Source organism: Cetorhinus maximus, chromosome 22 (genome assembly GCF_964194155.1).
Source record: "Cetorhinus maximus chromosome 22, sCetMax3.hap1.1, whole genome shotgun sequence".
NCBI classification, from domain to species: Eukaryota; Metazoa; Chordata; class Chondrichthyes; order Lamniformes; family Cetorhinidae; genus Cetorhinus; species Cetorhinus maximus.
This window is the reverse complement of record NC_135900.1, coordinates 27,571,393-27,595,451: the sequence shown is the minus strand read 5'-3', so window position 1 is coordinate 27,595,451 and position 24,059 is coordinate 27,571,393. Positions and strand designations below refer to the sequence as shown.

Below are 24,059 nucleotides of genomic sequence, written 5' to 3'. Positions count from 1 at the left end.
TGTTACCAGAAGGTTCCCATAAGTAAATAATTCTTTAACTTATTTGTAAGCACAGGCTTGGCCCTTTTGTCACATGAAGAATTTTCTTGGATAAATTTGGACCAATGTGATAACAGCAGAATTGGCAGGGTGCAGAGCACCATGGGAGTGACCCGAGGAGCTTAGTTAAAGGACATAGCAGAGAGTGTTGTTTTTCAGACTTGGAGGGAAGTTAGTGGTGTTCCCCAGGGGTTAGTATTAGGATAATCAGATTTTCATAGATTATTGACATGGACTTGGACATAAAGAGCATAATTTCGAAGTTTACCGATAACATAAAATTCAGAAATGGAGTAAAGAATGAGGAAGATAGCAACAGGTTTAGGGGACATAGACAGACTGGAGAAATGGGCAGATTTGTGGTGGATGAAATTTAATGCAGGGAAGTTTAAAGTGATACAGTTTGGTGGGAAGAATGAGAAGAAGCAATCTGAACTAAATGTTTTAACATTTTAACAAGTTTTAAGGAGGTGGAGCTACAAAGAGACTTGGGGGCGTATGGGGGTTGCAGGACAAGTTGAGAAGGCTGTTAAAAAATCATATGGGATCCTTGGCTTTATTAATAGATACATAGAGTACAAAAGCAAGGAAGAAATGCTAAACCTTTAGAAAACACCAGTTGGGCCTCAGCTGGGGTATTGAGCAGGGTACTTTAGGAAGAATGTCAAGGCCTTTCAAGAAGGCGCAGAAGAGATTTATTAGGATGGTAACAGCGATGAGGGACTTCAGTTACGTGGAGAGCCTAGAGAAGCTGGGATTGTTCTTCTTAGAGTAGACAAAGTTAAGAAGAAATTTGATAGAGGTGCTCAAAATCTTGAATGGTTCTGATAAAATAAGTGAGGGAGAAGTTGTTTCCAGTGGCGGGACGATGGGTAACCAGAAGACACAGATTTAAAGTGGTTGGCTAAAGAGTCACGAGTGACAGGAAGACATTTTTTAAACAAACCAAGTTGTTGTTATCAGGAAGTGCACTGCCTGAAAGATAGTGGAAATAAATTCAATTGTAACTTTCATAAGGGAGTTGGATGACTACCTGAAGGGGAAAACACTGATAGGGCTGTGGGAAAAGAGCAGGGTAGTGGGGCTAATTGGATTGCTGCTTTGAAGAACTGGCAAAAATATGATTGGCCAAATGGCCTCCTTCTATCCTGCATCATTCTATGATTCAATGAAAGAGCACTTCAGGTGAACACCATTTCATTCTTTTGTCTTTATGACCGCTGCTTTCTTTCATTCATAGTAAGAAATAGGAACAACTTGTATTGAAAACATACCTAAAGGATGAGCTATTCCAGAAGAAAAAACAAATTGCCTAGATCCACTGTGAAGAATTATATTAAATGAACATTCATTTGATGTAAGCACGGGATATGTTTCCCATAGTATTGGAACAATACCAACAAATGCTGGTAACCTGCACCATCTATAAGAGGATAGGTTAATGTTTCTGGGAAGTCACGCAATGTTATACTAGGTTTATTTTACATGTGTGCAGATATACAACACACAGTACTCTGGGCACTTTCTCACAACTGAAATATACCTGTAAAGCACAGCTTTTGATGCAGTATTATGTTAAATCCTTTGCAATTCTGTTTTAGAATAGCAAAAAAAAAAATCATTGCATCTTCCCAAGAATCATTTGTACACACATTCTGCTGGGATGACATTACAACCATCTCCTTCAGCCTTCAATGCCACTTAAACTCTACTTATAACTGTCAAAACCATTGCTTTCATTTTACAAAGACAGCAGGGAATGACAATAATGCTGTTGCTTAATCACTAGATTTTATGCCACGTATACACCATTTGGTTTTTGCCTGTAATTGCTGTTATTGGAACACCTCAAGTAATATATGATTTGATTCATTCCAAATTGCTCACAAATTTAGTCATATTTTTGTATCATGTGCAAAATAAATGATCGTAAACAATGCAACTTTTAAACTTTAAAAAATATATTGCATGTTTTTAATGTACATAGCAGCATGAACATTCAGAATTAAACTGCTGCAACTTCAGGATCTAATGTCCTAATGGTACTCTATTGCTTTCAAGTTCTTGGACAAAACATTGTTCCAATTGGTGAAGAGGGGCTAATAGTAGCAATGAAGCAAAATCCAGTGTGTGGTTGGAGTTTGCAGCCTTGAAATTCCTGGGCTTGGGAATAAGCTGCAGCATTGTAAACTTATCAGGCCGTGGCCATAATTTGGGGAGAAACTAAGCGCCACTGAATTCCCAATCCTTTTCTTAGAAAAATTTCATCAGAAGTCATTAGATATGAAAGAAAATGGCAAGGGTAGACAGCACCAAGGTATTCAGCAAAGCAATAGAAATTTGGCCTCCTCACAGTAGAGAATGGCATACTTTGAGGACAAAATACAGTCTGTTATCTTGTGGGATGTACACATAAATTGCAGTGCTCAGATATAAGGAGTGTTTGGAGCCCTACACAGCGTTCTGGGAAGAGGTGAATAGACAAACATTGCAGGTGCTGCAGTTGTATCAAAAAGTGCCTGGAAAAAAGTGGTGGAAGAGTGAAGGAGAGATTCCTGGAAAGAAGGATCAAAGTTCATAAAAGCACTTATATTTAAGGGTGTAATTTCTAAAATGACAGAACGTGCCTTCAAATTAACATCCATTTTAAATGGAGACTCAAGAAATTCAATGTAATCCCAGTAAAGCCTGGGCAATGACACCAACAAATGGTTTATATACATTTTTGCTTAAATTCTGAAAACTTAAGACTACTGCATAAAGCAACCTATAGGCCTTGGTGTATGAAATGGAGCAGTGTGGGAAATACTTCTCACATCTTCAGATTTGATCATTGCAATATTCTCCTAGGTCAGTCGCTCATTCTTCACCTTCTCTAAACTTCAGCCTTGTCCAAAACACCACTTCCATAGTCTGTGTTACATTAAGCTTACCCATCACTGCTGTCCTCACTAATATAAATTGGCTTCAAGCCCCTAATATCTCAAATTTAAAATGGTCATCCACATGTTTAAATCCCTTCATAGCCTCACCCTCCCAACTCTGGAATCTCCTCCAGTTCAGGAAGCCCTTTTACCTCAAATTTTTTCAGACTCTTGCCTCATGTGATCTCCTGCCCTCTGTTTGTCCGATCATTGGCAGTCATTCCAACTGCTTCCTAGGCCTCGTTCTCCGAAATTCCCTCCTTAAACCTCTCTTCTTTTAAGATCCTCTAAATTTTTCATCAATTCTTCTGTCTTTCTCTGGCTTGGGATCCACATTTTTATTAAATTTCAGTGCTGCAAATTGAGATATTTTTCTACGTTAAGGGTGCTGTATAAATCAAATTGTTGTTGCTCTCAATGTTACTTTAGATTGTTTTTTTCCTTGCATGCATGTGAATGAGTGAGAATATTTCCAGGAAAGTGTATAAATGCTTATTCTTGGACTGTTTTCTGCATATAAAAAAATCAGCAAGAATAGAGCAAAAATGCTCCTGATTTGACAGCACAACTCTGAAGGCAGGAATCTAGTAGTTCACATATACTACAAGTTAAGCATGAATGCATACTAGTTTCAGCTTCTGCCAACAACAGCCTTGTGAACTGCAAATTAGTTGTCAAGGCCCGAACTGACTAGGAAGTGAAATGCAGCAAAACTGTCTCCTACAGGGAGTCTCATTCTGTTTCACCAAAGCTGGGCCCTGACTCAGGAATGAGGCTACATTCACGGTATAACTGCAGCATCCTTGTGAAAGCAGAACCACTTTGCACATACGTCACAATTTTAGTATGACTGTGCCCTACAGCTTCAGATTCTTTCGCTTTTAGTCATTACTTTTGCAGTTCCAAGTTAGTTAGATTTACTTTCACTGTTGACTTCCATGGTGACCGTATTTTGTTAGAAATTCTGGAATTGAATCTACTTATTAAAGTACTGTGCCAGTATCTGGCACTTGCATTGGTGATTATTGTTGGTTCTAAGGTCGTAAGTCGACTTTGGCATGTTATTGTTTGGATTGGCTGGAATATTTCAAATGTACTGGCACGTGAAACAATGTAGGGAAACTTGGCTGAAGTGAGTTACTTCCCAGCATTGCCAAACTAAAAAGTAATTTCCCAGCTTTGACAACATCATGAACACTGCCAATTTTCAATGAGTGGAAATGGAATCGGCTAAAGAAAACGTTTTGAACAGAATCCACAGGGAAAAATCCAAGAATTTTCCTCGCCCTGCAGAGATGCGTTTGGAGGCAGGAGCAGAAGGACAATGAGAGAATCTCATTTCACCTTGCAAGTGGCAGTGTCTGACTGGCACCTGCTAACCACCTGGCAGCGGTTCAATTAAGTCCCCACGTCGGGTCAAATTGGGATCTTCCAGATCGCGGACGGGCCCCACGCTGAGACCAAAGCTTGACTGGAGGCAGCCTTGCAGTGGCAGGTCGGGACTAGTGGGCCCTCCTTTGAACCCCCTTCCCCCCAGAGCTGTGGTGCCAGAGGGTAAAAGTGGCAGCTGCATGCCACGCTGCGGTGGGCTTCCCTCTTCACAATGACAGCCTGGCAGCAATGGTTACATCTATTTATAACTCTTCAGAGGATGCCTCCATTGAGGCACTTTCAAGATCTCCTACTTACATCAGCAGCATCCATCTCTTCCCTGTAGGGCTGCCAGTCGGACCCTTTTCTGTCATGGCGAAAGTCTGGAGGATTAGGAAATGGCAGGCAAAATTGAAGAAAGGAAAATGAGTAGGTTTGGAGATGCATCTGATTAAATTCTCTCGGGTTGTGACAATCCTATGGCGTTAACAGCAATTAACCTTACAGCTAGGGCAGGCACTTCTGTCAACTGCTGTAAGTTATAGTTTTCCAAATTGAAAGTTCTATATAAATGCAAATTATTGTTTGTTCTGTACTCCTTTCTGTTGGACATCTCTTAAAAGAGGCACTCGGGGAGGCAAAGGCGCAAAATCTATTCTGGATGGCAGGGCTTCAATATTCACTTCCAAGGTGGTTCAGTAGTACCACTACTGAGCTGGCATGGCCTGGGAGGATGTAGCTGTGACACTGGATCCATATCAGGTGGTAAATAAACCAATGCATTGGAGTAACTTACTTGACTTTATCCTCATCAACTTAACTATTGTAGACACATCTGTGCACGATAAAATCAGTAGGAGGGGATTTGTGCAAACTGAAGCTGTACGATGATGACATTCTACATTGTATAATGTTGCACAACAACAAACTAAGTGGGGTAGACTAAGTACAAATCCAGCAGCTCAGATTAAGGTATTCTGAAGTGTAGCTGCAGAAGGGTTGTATACCATCATAATCTGTATTCTCATGCCCCAACTCAGCCCTACTCTTCTATTGCAGTCAAGCTGAGAGACCTATCATGGTTCAATGGGAATGTGAAAAGGTGTGCCAGGAACAGCTATGTTCTCCTAAAAATCAATGGATAAGAGCAAAACTCCCTCACCCTGCCACATGTAGTTGGAAATAGGCAACCAGTAGGAAGGAGGCGACTTCTTTAACAAGGTGAAGTCCAGCACTTGATGACAGGAAATGAAACTGAAGCATTTGAATGTTTCTTCAGCCAAATGTATCATGTGGATGACCCTCCTTCTGAGATTCCTACTATTAAAATATTAGTATCCAGCCAATTTAGTTCATTGTGCGTGACATTAAAAAGTAGCTGACTGCATGTGACAGTGAAAGACATGGCCATTGACAACATCCTGGTTGAAATCATGAAGACCCATGTGGCAGAGCTAGCCCCCTCTGCCTAGGTCCCTTTGGACATCCAAAGCCATGCACTATGGCTGAGGGCTGCTTCTCGCCACCTCAAACACTTCCCAGCTGGTTGCTTGGAGGTATGCAAGAGTGGCATGGGGATGATTCTCCCTCCAATTCTTCTGCTCGGTGGGGAGGTAGCTGGTTCTGGCATCTCTATAAACTGTCAAGAAGCTGTATATCTGATGAAGTGCTAAACAGGAAATATCACTTCCAAGTCAGCGGGAAAGAACACTGACATGTTTCACAACAGCACGCAGACGACATACACTTGGCGGCCTTCACTTTGGGGGAACTGAGGTGAGTGAGCAGCAGCATTCTCCACAGCTCACCCATTGTTTACAGGCCTCAGGGGCATCTGGGGGGCGGAGGGGGGGGAGGAGGGGGGGCAACTGATGCCTGGCCCCGGAGGCGACTGCTGTAACGGGATGAGGGGGGTGGGGGGGTGTCCAGGGGCAAGTGCTAGCCAGCCTCGGAGGCGACCATTGTCGGTGGCTGGGGTGTCAAGTGCTACATCCTGCAGACAGGCAATCGAGGTGGGGAGCAGGGTAGGCGAGGGAAGTGGCCACACAGTAGGGACACCTGTATAAACTGACCATGCATCTGCAGCCAGGACAGATCAGGCGCAGCCACAGTGATATGATTGGGGTCAGGCTCCTAGACTGCCCAACCTTGCAAGCAGTGTGGAGGCACCAAAGGGCCACCAAGTGCTCCATACTTTACTCGCATCCCCCCCCCCACACCCCGGCCCCCCTACCCACCCACCCCGCACCCACCCTCCTGGCACAGACTTCGAGTCCACCGCCATTTTACTGGACCGCGGAGCAGTTGGCCTGCACACATTGTACAATCTCCTCGCCAACGCTGGCCATGTAGCAGTCACTGCTGGAGGGGCTCACAGCCCCTTGCAACCTCAGCATCCTGGTTTGGACCAGTGTCCCCCATGTCGCAGGCTGACAGGGCAGCCATCTCTGGCCAACCAAGGGGTGACCAGCACTCTCCGGGAAGGGTTAAGGGGCGGTCACACAGGACCAGGAAAGTTGCTAAGTGCGGCCATGATAACCATGTCTCTCTCTCTGTTTCATGCTGCAGGAGGACTACATCAGGATCATGGATCCTGGTGACCTAGCTGTATGCTTGATGGCCTACAGAGACCATAGAAGACAGAGGAGAAAGCGAATGAGGCTGCTGTCTGCAAAAGCAGGAGCAGCAGCCTCTTGAAGAAGGGGCAGCAGGGGCTCCTGCACAAGCTGCCCAGGAGCGACAGTGAGCCATGGCTGGTCAGCGCCTAGCGACACCCGATGTCTATAGACGCTGCCTGCCATTCCTGCGGATGACTGAGAACCAGTGTCGCCGATGACTGCGCATTTCTAGGAACCTGGTGGCTCACATCTGCCACTTACTGCAGGACTTGGCGTCAACGGCACATGGAGGGCATCCACTGCCAGTGGCTGTGAAAGTGACTGCGGTGCTCAATTTCTATGCCAGTGGCTCCTTTCAGGGCTCCACAGGTGACCTCTGTGGGATTTCACAATCCGCCACCCACAAATGCATCCATGAGCTCACTGATGCCATCTCCTACATGGCACACAACTTTGCGCATTTCGCCCGGGACCGGGACAGCCAGGATGCAAGGGCCATTGAATTCACTCTGATCTTGGGATTCCCACAGGTGCAGGGTATGATTGACTGCACTCATGTGGCGCTCAGGTCTCCATCGCTACACTCAGTGGACTTCATCAACCGCAAGGGCTTCCACTCACTTAACGTAGAGCTGGTATGCGACCACCAGAAACGCATCCTGCAGGTGTGCACACGGTTTCCAGGGAGTGTGCACAACACCTACATCTTGAGTCGCTCACAGATCCCTGCAGTCATCCAGGTCCACAGAGGCTGTAGGGTTGGCTCCTTGGGGACAAGGGCTACCTGCAGAGGCCGTGGCTGATGACGCCTGTGCGGCGGCCTCAGACTGCAGCAGAGCGACGCTATAATGAGGCTCATGCAGCAGCTCGCAACTTGGTGGAGCAGATCCTTAGGATGCTGAAGATGCGGTTCCGGTGCCTGGATCGGTCTGATGGAGCCCTGCAATACAGTCCACAGAGGGTGTTATGCATCGTCATCTGCTGCACCCTTTACAACCTGACGCTGCAACAGGGAGAGGAGTTGGCTGAGGATATGGAGGAGCTGGAGGTCTCCTCGGATGAGGAGGACGCCGACGAGGATGAGGGTGAGGGGGTCCTCGGTGGTGACGATGACAGGGATGAGGCTCGCACACTGGCTAGACGAGGCAGGCATGCTCAGGAGGCCCTCATAGCTGCCAGATTTGTGGAGGATGATGACAACATGCAGTGAGGTGTCTCCATAGATTCTCACATCGCAGTTGTGAACGTTTGACTCTAGTCTGGCTTATGGCAGCGCCAATATTCTCTGTGAGAATGCTCCTGTCATGGAGGTGCAGTGGAGACCCTAATAGTCGCTCGATTGCAAGAGGATGATGACAACATGCAGTGAGGATACTCCATAAATCTTCACATAGCCTCTGAGAATGTCTGACTCCTGTCTGGCCGAGGGCAACTCGCTTGCGCTCCATGATCAGGGCCATCTCAGAGACTCAGCCATGAAACTTCAGAGGCACCTGATGCTGTGTCCACATTCAGCACCTCAGCCCTTCAGGAGCTGGTGCACAGCATCACTGGTCGCAGATGCTGGTGTGATGGGGTCCAGCCCCACCTTAAAGGTGCTGAGAGCATGCAGAGAGAATGAGAAAACTCTGTGGCTCCTGCCTACTACATTCTGGCAGCAATGACCAGCACCACCGAGGTGCAGGCATCAGTAATGTTTCCAGGGAGTGTGAGGCTGGACCATCACTGTGGTCTGAAGGCTGCAGAGCACAGGGAAGAGGCACTGGACTGAGACACCTGCTTTTATCTTGTGCAGAAAGGTTTCACATCTGAGTGACAAGAACACTGCTCATCAGAACAAGGAGCCACAGGCAGGGAGACATTCTTAGGAGTTTATTGACAATAGTGAACAGTATGTGAGACAATTGCATGCTACGTGGAAAATTTGAGGCAGCTAATGGAACTTTGAGAGTTTGGTACATCTCTAAATGACATGCTCAGAGATCGTTTAATGTGTGATGTGAATGAGGACACTATTCAGAAAAGATTATTGTCCGAAGTGAATTTGGATTTCATGAAGGCGCTAGAGATAGCACCGGCCATGGAAAGTGCAATAAGAGATTCAGAAGCCATACAGGGTGCGCAAAATGGTGCTGCCCTGAACATCGGGTGGGAAACCCCAGCCGAAAAGGGTGTGAAAATTCAAGACTACCGAGAGGCGGGAAACAGCCCCCGTTAGCTGAAGGATAAAGAAAAATAACTTAGCAGCAAAATCAAAGAATACTTGTTAAAAAGATGGAAACAAGCAGTCTTTTAGTGATTGGCAATTTAAAAAATCGAATGCTACTATTGCCACAGAAATGGACATATAATGAGACAGTGTAAGGAAAGATTGAAGCAGGCTTGTAAACAAAAGAAGAATCCCAATGAAATTTACAATGTAGAAGAGCCTGAAACAACAAATTCAATTGTTTAATCTGAAAGTTGGAAAGACAGAACCAATATTTGTCACAGTGAAAGTAAATGGCAAACCTGTTAGAATGGAAATGGACACGGGAGCTTCCACTACAGTAATTGGGGAACATAGTTGCAGATATCTGAATAATGGTGAACATCAATTAAGTTTAGGAGAAACAGCTGCCAAACTCAAGACATACACGGGTGAAGACATTCAAGTAAAAGGCATAAGAAGAGTAACTGTCCATTATGGAAGCCAATCAGCAAAGCTACCAGTGTTGGTATTGAGAGGCAGAGGACTAAGCCTTCTGGGGTGAAATTGGCTAAGGGAAATCAACCTTAAGTGGCCACTGAGATTCCAAAAGGAAGCTGGAAACGTTCCTGTTTTGAAAAAGGAGTGTGTAAGAACTCAACAACCTGAAGAAATGCAGGCTGTCTTAAGCCAAAACCTGGAAGAACAGCAGAAGAAACTCGAAGAGACCCTGCTTGATGACAGAATTTGAGATGGGGTGAGCAAACTCCGAAGGGAAAAAGAAAACCTGTTGAAAGACCTTCACACACTACAAGATTCCCTCAGGTCAAAATTTGTACCTCTGGAAATGTATGAAGAGAAACAAGAAAAACTCAGCACTTCTCTGAATAAACTGAAGAATGAGTTGGCAGAGAAGATGCAACAATGCTCAATTTTCCAGGAGGCAGCAAACAAATACAAAAAAGAGATGGAAGAGCAGAAGAATCAACTAAATGAAGCCAAAGAGGCTTTGGAAGCAAAAGTCGCAGAATTTTCCAAGAAGCAGACAGATAATGAAATTTTGGGGGACTCAACCGCTGAGCTCAGGCAAGTTGAGCTTGCATCTGAGAGAAGTTTGGCCAATAGTGAAGTCAAAAAGAAGGCCGAGATTAAAGTTTGCACTAGAAAGAAGAAGGACATAGAAAGAAGATATTGAAATACTAATAGGGCTTTAATTGTGGCAGCATACAAATACACTTTCATACATGGGCCTGGCAATCAAGTCACAAGCGCCGATGCACTTGGTCACTTGCCTTTACAAGAAAATGACGAGCACGTCCCAGTTCCACAGGAACTTGTTTTACTGTTAAATTTCTTCGATTACTCACTGGTATTCACTCGACAGGTCAGAGACTGGACAAGTCGGGACCCACTCCTACTTCAAGTACAAGAACAAGTGCTACATGGTTGGTCACAGGAGCCTGTATCTGACTAAATGAAAAACTGTACTTCAACAGAAAACATGAAATAACCAGCCAGGATAGCATCTTATTGTGGGAAGCACAAGCGATAGCTCTTCCAAAGGGAAGGGAGCCACTTTTAATTGAGCTAAAAGTGCATATCCAGGAATTTCCCGAATGAAGACCATAGCACGCAGCTATCTATGGATGGCAAAATATAGAGAGTTTAATGAAGCACTGTGTGCAATGTCAGCAACTGCAAAAGTTGCCAGTGACAGCTCCATTTCACCCATAGGGGTGGCCAGGTAGATCCTGGGTGCAGTTACACATTGACTACATTGGACCTTTCCTGGGAACAATGTTTCTGCTCATTGTCGGTGCCCATTCAAAATGGTTGGACATATATGAGGTGAAGTCACCAACATTGGCCACTACAATTGAGAAACTGCGTCAAAGTTTTGCCATTCACGGAATACCAGGAGTAGTCGCTTCCGATAATGGCATGGCATTTACGAGTGCTGAGTTTCAACGGTTTATCAGCCTCAACGGTATCACTCATGTAAAAACTGCAGTTCAAACTTTCAAGGCAGACATGAAAAAGCTAACTGGCGATTCCTTGGCAACCAACCTAGCACGCTTTCTTTTTCATTACAAGACATCCCCTCACACAACAACAGGTGTCACACCTGCGGAGTTATTGTTGAAACGTCGTCTCAGGGTGAGATTGAACTTAATAATGCCGAATTTACAGGAGAAGGTGGAAAGGAGTCAGGGAAGCAAGAAAACTAGACACAACTGTCATAGCCTTGAAAGAAAATTTACCATGGGAGAGACGGTATACGTGAAGAACTTTGGAGAAGGTCCAAAGTGGTTACCGGGTGAAATAAGTGTGGTGACTGGATCTCTAGCTTACCATGTGGAGGTGGAAGGCCGGATCATCTGGAAACATGTAGACCATTTATGGAAAAGAGAGACAAATCATCAAGACTTAATTCCACCAGTGATCATGACTGGGTCTGCGTTTCCTGTTGAGAATACTCAATCCAGGACAGATGTATCTGATGTTCCTGTAAGAGTTGAGGATACAGAACTGCAAGTGCCCACCAAAGCACCTGATGTTCAGGAGACTCCGAAAAGGAGGTTCCTGATAAAGCATATGAAGTTGTGGAGCTACAACATCCCACACGTATCAGGAAACCATCTGAAAGACTGAACTTGTAAATTCCTTACCCAGTGTAAATATTATGTTGCCTTGAAAAACATGTACTTGTAAATACATCTATAGCCGAGTTAAATGGGGAGGAATGTATTAATTATGGTTTTATTTATGGTGTAATGTACCTTTAAGAATAATACTTAAGGAAGATCACATGATCTGTAGTAACCAATAGGAGAGTAGCACAGGCTACCTCAGCAGTCAGCGTGTAGAGATAGAATTGGAGTTGAAAGCTACAACGTGTGTAGTTGCTTGAGCACTTTGTAAATAAACTTAACGTTTCCATCCAAGAAATGTCTACAGATTAACTCTATAAATAGTAGCAACTCGACCACCCTCAACACCTTTGTGCTGCAAACCTCTGGATCAACAGTCATCTCTCAACAAATACCACCTTGAAAACAGATCTGCTCTGAGGAAGAGTCATAAGGACTCGAAACGTCAACTCTGTTTTTTTTTCTCCACAAATGCTGTTAAACCTGAAGTTTTCCAGTATTTTCTGTTTTTGTTTCATGACTGTCACAAAGGTCTCTTACAGTATTAGCAATGACTTTCTAAATAACTTACATTTATACATAAAATAAGAAAGATCAATGTTCATTTATTTATATTAGTCAATAGTCTTTCTTTAGGTGCTATCAAATAAGTGCAGTTTCTAAAGGTCACCAAAGGAACCATACGTTTGACTCTTTCTTTGGAAAAGCAATTCACACAGCATGGTTGAAGTTGATTTAACAATTCTACTTTTGAAACCTTGTGTCACCCTTTGACTTTTCTCTCTTGGATTTTATCACATGTCATAAGTCAGTTCTGAAATTGTTTTTTATACAAAACAAATTTTCTGCTGAGCAATACACACAATGCATTAGAAAAGTAGGCTTTTATTTCATTTTTGGTGCGCTAATGGCTGCCTTGAAAAAATAACAGTGAATAATAATCCCTGCATTATAGTCTTTCTTCCTACACAAGAGTTCATAGGGGAGACCACATACCACGGAATTCCTACAATGTAATTAAGACTATGAAGCCTATTGATCAATAGTATGCTGCTTTTAGACAATATATTGTGCTGTGGTTGTGTTTGAAACTATTAATACTCTTTGAAGATTATATTTAAAATTGAGAAAAGGCAGCACAGGTCTTCAGCCATCCAGATACACTTTCAGGAGGAAAGCAAAACTTGCATTTACATAGCAACTTCAACGTAAAAATTTATTGATGGAGGAAAGGAGGAATGGGGGAAGCTAAAGTGGGTAAGTGACTGAAAACTTCGTCAGAAAGGCACGCTCTTAAGAGGAAACCTCAACCCACCTCTCTCGACAACTCCACTGTTGCTAGGTTATCAGGCTGTTTATACGGCATCCAGTATGGCATGAGCAAATGTTTCCTCCAATTAAATATTGGGAAGAATGAAGTTATCGTTTTCCATCCTGGCTCCAAATTCTGTTCCCTAGCTACCGACTACATCCCTCTCCCTGGCACCAATCTGAGACTAAACCAGTCTTTTCACACCTTGGTGCCATTTTTGGCCCTGGGATGAATTTGTGACTAAGACTGTCTATCTCCACTTTCATAATGTTGCCCAATTTCACCCGTGTCTCAGCTCATCTACTGTTGAAACCCTCACTCATGCCTTTGTTACATCTAGACTTGACTATTCCAATGCACTCCTGGCTGGTCTCCCACATTCTACTCTCTGTAAACTTGAGGTCATCCAAACTTTGTTGCCCATGTCTTAACTCACACCAAGTTCTACTGGCCTATCGCCAACTGTGTTCACTGACCTACTTTGGTTCCCGTTCAAGCAAAACCTTGATTTTAAAATTATCATCCTTGTTTTCAACGCTCTCCATGATTTTGATTATCTCTATGTCTGCAATCTCCTCCAGCCCCGAAACCCTGTGATACCTGCACTCATCTAAATCTGGCCTCTTGAGCATGCCCGGTTTTAATCACTCCATCCTTGATAGCTGCATCTTCAGTTGCCTAGATCCCAAGTTCTGGAATTCCTTCCCTACACCTCTCAGTCTCTCAGCTGTGTTTTCCTCCTTTAATACACTCCTTAAAAGATACCTCTTTGACCAAGCCTGTTGGCCATCTTCCCTAATATCTCCTTATGTGCCTCGATGCCATATTTTGTCTTAATGTGGCCTGTGAAGCACCTCAGGAAGTTTCATGGTAAAAATGCTATATAAATTTATTGGTAATGGTGGTTTTTAAAGGCAGAAAGAGATTATATCTTATGCTACTTTATGATCTTTATATATTCTACTTGACATTTTTTACATATACATTCCATTTGTACACTTACAATTGATTGTAATGGAGAATGTATGTATATTAAAAAAACTTTAATTGTGTCTAGCCAACCACCATTTAAATATTAAGATGTGATATTATATTGATCTACAAGGTTACATATTTTTGAGAGATCTGCAGACTGTTCAGAGATAGGTGTGAGACAACATTACTGGGTGATTTTAACAACCGCAAGATAGATCAAGATAAACAGCTTGCATTTATACAGCACTGTTTAGGGCATCAGGACGTTCCAAAACGCCTTACAGCCAATTAAGTAGTTTTAAAATGTTGTCACGGTTGGAATGTAGAAAACGCAGTAGCCAATTTGCACACAAGTCCCACATTAAGGAGACAGTGATCATTGTATCGTGAGGTTTAGGGTGACGGTAGAAAAGGACAATGTGCAATCCAGAGTAAGAACAATTAACTAGGGGAGAGCCGACTTCAATGGGGCAAGAATGGAACTGGGCAGGATAGGCTGGAACCAAAGGTTGGCGGGAAAAACTTCATGAAGAATGGGCTACCTTCAAAGAAGAAATGGTTTGGGCACAGTCAAGGTATATTCTCTCTAAAGGGAAAGGTCGGGCAAACAAATCCAGAGCTCCCTGGATGAAAAAGGAGATAGAAATTAAGATAAAGAAGAAAAAGTGTGCTTATGACAGGTGTCAGGTATAAAATGCAATTGGGAACCAAGCTGAATACAAAAAGGTTCAGAGGAGAGGTGACAAAGCAAATAATAGAAGCATAGAGGGTTTATGAGAAAAGACTGGCAGCCAACCTAAAGGGGAATCCCAAAGTCTTCTTTCGGCACACAATTAGTAAGAGGGTGGTAAGAGGAGGAGTAGGGCTGATTAGGGACCAAAAAGGGGATTTACACATGAAGGCAGGTGGCATGGCTAAGGTGTTAAATAAATAATTTGCATCCGTCTTTACCAATGAAGCAGGTGCTACCGAGTCCACGGTAACAGAGGAGGAAACTCTCAATAGGAGGGTTCAAAATTGATAAGGAGGAAGTTTTGGATAAACTGTCGGTATTTAAAGTTGACAAGGCACAGAGACTGGATAAGATGTATCCCAAGGATTTTGAAGGAAGTTGCAGGGGCACTGGCCATAATCTTTCAGTCTTCACTAGACTCAGGTCAGGTGCCAAAGGACTGGAGAATTGCAAACATTACACCCTTATTCAAAAAAGGTTTAAGGATAAGCCCATCAATTACAGGCCAGTCAATTTAACTTCAGTGGTGGGGAAGCTCCTAGAAATAATTATTCTGGATAGAATGGGTAGTCACATGGAAGGTTGATTAGGAAGAGCCAGTGTGGACTTCTAAAGGGGAAATTATGTTTAACAAACTTGTTGGAGGTTTTTTTGAAGAGGTAACAGAGAAAGATGATGAGGATAACGTTGTTGATATGGCGTACATGGACTTTCAAAAGGCATTCGATATAGTGCCACACAGCAGACTGAGAAAAGTTATAGCTCATGAAATAAGAGGGACAGTAGCAACATGGATATAAAATTGGCTGAGTAATAGGAAACAGAGGGTAATGGTCAATGAATATTTTTCGGACTGGAGGAAGGCTTGTAGTGGAGTTCCCCAGGGGTCTGTATCGGGACCCTTGCTTTTCCTGATATATATTAATGATCCAGATCTTGGTGTGCTGGGGACAATTTCAAAGCTTGCGGATGATACGAAACTTGGAAGCATTGAAAATTGTGAGGACGACAGTATGGAACTTCAAAAGGACATAGACAAGTTGGTTACAGTGCTATATACCAGTATTTAATGTGACAGCAAGATTCAATGAGCCAAATTGTGTCCTCTCATTCTTGGGTTTCCTTATCCTGTGCCCTAAACATGTATTCTATTTGTACGTGCAGCATTATGGACGAATTATTTCATCAAAAGTGGATATGGACCAGTTCAAGGCCTAAAGAGTTCAGACTTTTATCTTGAGTTAACAAAACAGTCTTTGGAAACATACCCAACTGATTATATGCTACATGCTGATCAGGACAACTTGATCAAAGGACAAACATCTAGGCTTCATACCAGTATATAATGTGACAGTGCTACATTTTTTGTCACAAGCTAACCTATATGTAAAACAGGCAGTTTGGACATTTCCCATCATTTCAGTGGCAGCTGGGATACCATCAAGGAGTCAGGGGAGGTGAGAGGGGGGAGGGGTGGAGTAGTCTCCAGCACTGAAATGTGACACATCACTTAATTTATCTATGTTCTCAAATAGCCCGGAATGCATATGTCACAATTAGACCTGTCTCTTCTAATTTGGTCTGGATATGTGCACAAAAGTTTAATGGAGAATCAGAGTGGATTACAGAGTTACACACTGGCTAATGCATAACTCAGTAACGCATATCCGTCATGTAGCCTTTCCTGTGGCCAGTATATTCATAGAACCACTTACTTGAAGAAAAATACTGCTGGTATAGCTATGAGACTTGCTTTGGTACGACTGTATCTGAAATAATCTCCAAGCTGACAACTATTATTGGCTTTGTAATGCTGACATTTTAAAACCCATGTGGACAGATGTGATCTTTTTCTTTTGTGGAATTACAAATAGGCAGACAGGTTTACAACATTTTAATCCTCATCTCAAGATGGTAAGCATAGATTAGAAAATAAACCAGGCAGTTTGTCTTCAATGTTTCTGTTCAGATTACTGTAGGTCTGTGCAGTTCATTGAGCTTAATTTTATTTTATGCAAAATGTTTATACAGGCTCTGAACATTGCTTCTTACACAATATACCCTACTGTATATTTTTCACAATGCAGTGAAAATCAGTTATAGTTTTACAGCTCTATATATTAGGATGAAGTGCTCAGAGGGACTGCTCAGGTTCTCTCGACTGGGGGACTTTGGGGTTGAGGGTTGGGGGGGCTGGGGGTCGGCCATGGTGGTGGAGGAAGGGGAGAGAATGAGGTGCTGCAATAGAGCTTTGTCAGAATTTTGCTCTGTGAGGCCTGTCTCTTCAGCCTGAAGCTGATTTGGTTCTCGGAACTTGGGGAATGAGAAGCCAGCTTTCAGGAAGTTGGCTCCATAGCTGGTGTTTCATCAGCTTCAATCTTAGCAGATGCTTTGAATTTTCTTACAGCAGGTTTGATGTAGGAGTGTTAGATTGTTCTTCACTGGGGAATGCACCTTCTGGGGTCAGGAGGGAGATCCTGGTGAACTCGCCAATTGGTAGCAATTCTTTACTCACCTTGTGTATGTATAAGCTTGGGCGAAGCAGATAGTTAGACATGGCATTGCTCGAGTAAACTCCAACATCTCTATTTAGATGGGCTGATGGATGGGGCAGGAACAGAATGTTACCAGCACCACGTTCTGCTAACAGTCATGTTTAGGTCAAGTAGAATTTTCTAGATTTGTGCTGCTTGAGGTATGTATGCTGCAGGATTGTCCCTTTCTTTCTGCCATAGCTGGGCGGACCAGTCTCAATGCCGCCTTCCAGTTTTCACCTGTTATTAAGTCATTTCTGGTGGCATGGCTTTATGTATTTATTGGACTGAAAACCTCTGGTTGAGTTTTAAAAGGCTGAAACAGCATTCCAATAACTTAAAACGACAGCTTCTAAAATGGCTGGACATTAGCATGACTGTACCTCAAAAATTCCAAACCCATTAAACTGGAGTAGTCTGTGTGGAAAACCCAGTCAGAGACAATCGCCTTGAAAGAGTATGAATGAACCATCTTCTGACCCACTTACAAATCATCAAGACAATCACCAATGGATTCAACTAGGTGGGGAGAAGCATCAGATGTAATCACTTTGGACAATGGACCCTGGCTGAGAAAGGAACTCATCCAGCCATAATATAATCATGTCTAAACCATGGACCTGGAATCAACTTGCTATGACCATGTTGGATAACTGGTCAGGAGGTGAGAAGGGATCATGTGACAGGCCAAGTAACTCTCTTTTGAGTTCAAACAACTGCTTTCCTCCCAGCCACAAAAACAAAAGCAGAAGAGACCCAAAGAATTAAGACCCTATCTCAAAAATATAATAAGTTTCATAATATTATTGAGGTTTATTGTTAAGTAGATTTTATGGGCATGAGTGAAGGTGGTTCTGTGTAATTTAATTAAATTAAAGTCAGATAGGCTGCAAGTTTGAAATTATCAAAAGAAGTTAGGGGTAAAAGGCATTTCAAATGCTAACGAGTAAACATGGATGAATCTTAGCATATGGGGTGTGAAGAAAATTGTCATTTTTAGATAAGTGAAGGAGCTGTTTGGGTTTCAAAGGAATGGTAGGGTGTTTACAACTAACAAGGTGAATGGGTCAAGGTTATGATGCTTATTTTTCCCAAAAGGAAACATGAAAGATCTTTATATTATGGGAAAAGTAAAGTTCCAAAGACATATGGAACTATGAAATTTACAGTTTAAAGAGAAAGAAACATATATAACGAGGCATGAAAGGCTATGTTGGAGGGCCATATAAGAACTAAAAGGAGTGTGTAAAACAACCTCGGGGAAGCCTCCAGCTATATTTGCAAAAGTCTGTTGTGTTCAGTAACTAAAGATGGACAAAAGCCTTTGGAATTCCACTGTTGAGTGGGTGTAAACATGTTGGCTTGCTAATTAAAGTAAAAGTCTATTTTGGACTGTTGTCTTAAAAGGGCTGTGTAGTTGGGAGTCAGGTTAATTAGGAATTTTGGGACTATAATCTTATGTATGTGCTTGAAATCTTTTCTTTTGCTAATAAATGTTTTAATTTAATTATTAAAATCTCTAAAGGGTGTTAGCGGACTTGTTACTTCTGAATTCAGTGTCTAAATCTTCTCGTAATAAATACAAATTGCAAAACCGTTATGATAGTGTGGCCAAGTTTCCCTTGTGGATTTGGTCCGTCTGGCACACATCACCTGCCACATCATAACAACTCTCAGTGGGGCACACTTTCTTTCTCTCTCTCTCTGTGTCTGTCTGTCCATTCTGAAGACCTAGCTACCTGCTGTATGACCATCCATACGCCACAAGCAATGTTTTAAGAACCAACCCAGCAGCTGTTGCCTCAAGGAGGACAGGTATAAATCATCCGTCAACATCTTTAAACCGTCTCGATGCTGAAGCCTAAGGGACCATCGAGCCCAGCCTGAAACAAAGTTATCAGCCTATAAAGATCCGTATGTCACTAACCTTTATTCGATTTTTAAAAACCGCTCCATCTATTCTCCCATTTTTTAAACTTACTTGTGTACCTGTGTGTGAACCCTTGAGTGCACGCATGCACATGAAAATTGGAGCACTTTTATTATTTTATCTAGAACCCATGTTAAGTACAACAAATATTATTCTCTTCTTTTCAAAAAACTTAAGGAAACCTATCAGTCTGTGTCTTCTACAGTCACCGCACATAAACAGTCAAACACTCACTGAATTGTCAAGCATATCCTTTTAAGAGAAATCTGCTGTGGTCAAACAAGGGAGGGGAAAAGAGGGGAGCCAGACGAACTCTCCTCACCTGATCATAACAACCTGAAAGGAGACATCCCAAATCATGCTTCCAGAAGCCATCTGATATTGAGCAGAGGCTACAAGTGTGTCAATTAAGAACAGCATGTTTAAGAGGAGGCAAATGTGGAAGGTTTTTAAGGTAACAAATTAAGATGCCATAGAAAACAAAGATATAAAAAACATAGTTTGGTCTGAATAAGGAGAAATAATATTCCAAAAATCGTCACTGAGCCAAGTTAGGTTCCCACAGTTGTAACTCAAAAATGCAGCAATCAAGGAAATTTGCTCAGAGCAATGTTTCAATGTAAACCAGTCAGATACATGCTTCACTCCACTCTTGTACTGTAACCTTGAAGGAAATACCAGCCTCGACCCTCGATTTGAAGCTTGTAATTCATCCATTATTGACTTTCTTCTGCTGTATTTGCCAGCAGCTAAGTCTTCCTCAACCATCACCCCATATTGTCTTCTAACCTACAATAGTTTCTGGCCCAACTCATTGATTAAAAATTCTCATTGTTCAAATTCTCCATGCCTTGCCCCTCTCTATCTCCATAATCTCCTCCAGCCCAACAACTGAGATCTCTGCACTCCTCCAATTCTGATCTCTTGCACATCCCCTGTTTTTAATCACTTCACTGTGACCATGCCTTCAGTTGCCTAGGCCCAAGCTCCAAATTCTTTCCCTGAAGCTCACTGCCTCTCTACCCCTCTGCTCTTCAAAATCTACCTCTTTGGCAAAATCCTTGTCCTGTGTATTAATATTGTCTTATGTTGCTAAGTCAAACTTCATTTGATAACCCACCTGTGAAGCACCTTAGAACATCTTATTATGTTAAAGGTGCTATATGAATGCAAGTTGTTGTTATTCTCCTGTTTCAACTCACCCATCATACAATCTATACATTATCAACAGTATAACTTTAGGATTAGGGATACACTGTAGGAACTCACCAAACCTCCTTGGGCACCACCTTCCAAACCTACAACCACTACCATCCAGAAGGAAAAGGGCAGCAGACACATGGGAACACCACCACCTGGAGGTTCCCCTCCAAGCCACTCACCATCCCGACTTGGAAATACATCGCTGTTACTTCACTGTCGCTGGGTCAAGATCCTGGAACTCCCTCCCTAACAGCACTGTGGATGTAAGTACACCACATGGACTGCAGCAGTTCAAGAAAGCAGCTCACTACCACCTTCTCAAGGGCAATTAGGGATGGGCAATAAATGTTGGCCTAGCCAGCAACACCCACATCCCATGAATGAATAAAAAAAATTAATGCAGTTAAATCTTGCTACCTGCAGTGTGAAGGTATTTGATCACACTAACAGCAGCAATAATAGATGTTGATGGTATTAAGAGAAATATACACTCTTTAAATCCCAATTGGTACAATAATCACAGCTAAATATCAATACTTGCCACAAATATTTGTGCTTGATTATTGCAAATTAATCATTAATAAATAAACCTGATTTCTGCATCATCTTTTTAAAACTCCTCAAAACTCTCAATGTTTTGCTGTAAAATTGCCATATCATTTTTGGAACACATTTGAAATATTATTTTAGGGTACATGTAAATTTCAGAATTTCCTTGTCATTCCAGTTGAATGCAAATTTTTGTACCTTCTAAATGGCCATTATGATTAAAATCGTAGCTAAATTGCAGCAGCAGACATTGCAAATATAACAATTTGGCTTTACCCCTATACATGATTGGCAATCTTCAGTGATTCTTGGGTTGAATTCCATCTCATGTCATAGTGAAGTCCATTTTTTGTTCCTTCCCAATAAACAGTAGAAGAATTCTGCAGTAGTGGTGTTTGCTATGGATTTAGATTTCACAAGATCATAAGAGGATGATTAGACCATTCAGCCCATCAAGCCTGCTCCACCATTCAATAAGGTCTTAGCTGATCGGATTCAGGCCTTAACTCCACTTTCCTGCCTGCACACCCTCCATAACCCTCAACTCCCTTGCCGATCAAAAATCTGTCTAACTCAGCCTTGAATATATCTTCAATGATCCAGCCTCCACTGCTCTCTATGGAATAGAATTTCACAGAATAGAATAAACCCTCACAGAAGAAATTCCTTCTCATCTCTGTATTAAATGGGAGACTCCTCAATTTAGCTTGTGCCCTCTAGTTCTATATACCTCCACAAGAGGAAACAGTCTCCCAGCATCTACCCTATCAAGCCCCCTCAAGAATCTTATGCTTCTTCAAAACTCCAAAGAGTATAGACCCAACCTGCTCATACAACAAACCTTTTGTCCTGGGAATCAGCCTAGTAAAAATTTCTGAATTGCTTCCAATGCAAATATATTCTTCCTTAAGTAAGGAGACCAAAACTGTACACAGCAGACCAGATGTGGTCTCACTAATGATCCAGCCTCCACTAGTATACTCTTAACTATTGAGCAAAAAGGGAAACAAATCTGTCAGCCCTTAGTCCCATTAGTTTTCCTAGTACTTTTTCTCTAGTGATTGTGATTGTTTTAACTTCCTCTGTCCCTTTTGCATCTGGATTTTATATTATTCTTCTGATATTTTGTAAAGTGTAAAGACAGGTAAAAAAAAAACTTGTTCAAAGTCTCTACCATTTCCTTGTTTCCCATTAATAATTGCCTAGCCTCACTCTCCAAGGGACCAATGCTTGCTTTAGCTACTCCCTATGTTCTTTTTATATACTTGTAGAAGCTTCTACTCTCTGTTTTTATATTTGTTGCTAGCTTTTCTCATACTCCAATTTCTCCCTCTTTGTTATTTTTTTAGTCACCATTTGCTGGTTTCTAAAATTTGCCCAATCTTCTGGGCTACCACTATTCTTTGCAGCATTGTAGAACTTTTCTTTCCATGTGATACCATCCTTAACTTCCTTAGCCATAGACGATGTGTACTTCTTGTAACAGCTTTCTTTCAATAAGGATGTATTCCATTGAGTTATGAAATATGTCCATAAATGTCTGTACCTGCCTCTCTATCATCTTACATTTTAACCTATTTTTCATTCCACTTTAGCCAACTCTGTCTTCATACCCATGTAATTGCATTTATTTAAGACATGAGTTTCAAACCCAAATTGCTCACCCTCAAACCAAATGTGAAATTCTATCATGCTATAATCACTCTTACCTAGAGGGTCCTTAACTATGGGATCATTAATTAATCCTCTCTCATTACACCTTATCACATCTAAAATAGCCTGTACCCTGGTTGGTTCCAGAATGTATTGCTCTAAGAAACATTTTAAAATTCATTCAAGGGATGTGGGCTTCGCTGGGATTTGTTGCCTATCCCTAATTTCCCTTGAGAAGGTAGTGGTGAGCTGCCTTCTTGAACCGCTGCAGTCCATGTGGTGTTCCCCCCGCCCTGCCGGGTGGAGTTCCAGGATTTTGACCCAGTGACAGTGAAGGAATGGTGATATATTTCCAGGTCAGGATGGTGAGTGACTTGGAGGGGAACTTCCAGGTGGTGGTGTTCCCATGTACCTGCTGCCCTTGTCCTTCTAGATGGTAATGGTCATGGGTTTGGAAGATGCTGTCTAAGGAACCTTGGTGAGTTTCTGCAGTGTATTTTGTAGATGGTACACACTGCTGCTGTTACTGTGCGTCGGTGATGGGGGGAGTGAATTTTTGTGGATAGGGAGCCAATCAAGTGGGAAGCTTTGTCCTGGATGGTGTTAAGCTTCTTGAGTGGTGTTGGAGCTGCGCTCATCCCAGCAAGTGGAGAGTATTCCATCACACTCCTGACTTGTGCCTTGTAGATGGTGGCCAGGCTTTGGGGAGTCAGGAAGTGAGTTAATCATCACAGGAGTCCTAGCCTCTGGCCTGCTCTTGGTAGCCACAGTATTTATATGGCTAGTCCAGTTCAGTTTCTGGTAACGGCAACCCCCAGGATGTTGATAGTGGAGGATTCAGTGAGAGTAATACCATTGAATTTCAATGGGCAATGGTTGAATTCTCTCTTGCTGGAGATGGTCATTGCTTGGCACTTGTATGGTGTATGGTGTAAATATGACTTGCCACCTGTCAGCACAAGCTGGGATGTTGTCCAGATCTTTCTGTATTTGGGCACGGACTGCTTCAGTATCTGAAGAGTCGTAAATGGTGAACATTTCCATCCCCACTTCTGACCTTATGATGGAAGGAAGGTCATTGATGAAGCAGCTGAAGATGGTTGGACTGAGGACACTACCCTGAGAAACTCCTGCAGTGATGTCCTGGAGCGGGAGGTGACTGACCTCCAACAACCACCACCATCTTCCTTTGTGCTATGTATGACTCCAAACAGCGGAGAGTTTTCCCCTAATTCCCATTGACTCGAGTTTTCTAGGGCTCCTTGATGCCACACTCGGTCAAATGCGGCCTTAATGTCAAGGACAGTCACTCTCACCTCACCTCTGGAGTTCAGCTATTGTGTCCATGTTTGAACTAAGGCTGCGATAAGGTCAGGAGC

General features: G+C 42.6%; 1 protein-coding gene across 2 annotated transcripts in view; it reads right to left on the bottom strand.

Annotated features, from left to right (window-relative positions):
• The window catches only part of dyrk2 (dual-specificity tyrosine-(Y)-phosphorylation regulated kinase 2), a 102,035-nt gene that overhangs the window by 11,603 nt on the left and 66,373 nt on the right, over positions 1-24,059 (bottom strand). The window contains exon 1 of one of the 2 annotated variants that reach the window (XR_013580199.1): positions 3,116-3,289. The exons of the other annotated variant lie outside the window; for it this stretch is intronic. The gene's annotated coding sequence lies outside the window, so the exon portion shown is untranslated. Of the gene's footprint in view, positions 1-3,115; positions 3,290-24,059 lie in introns of those variants that run through there. 2 annotated transcript variants of the gene reach the window in all.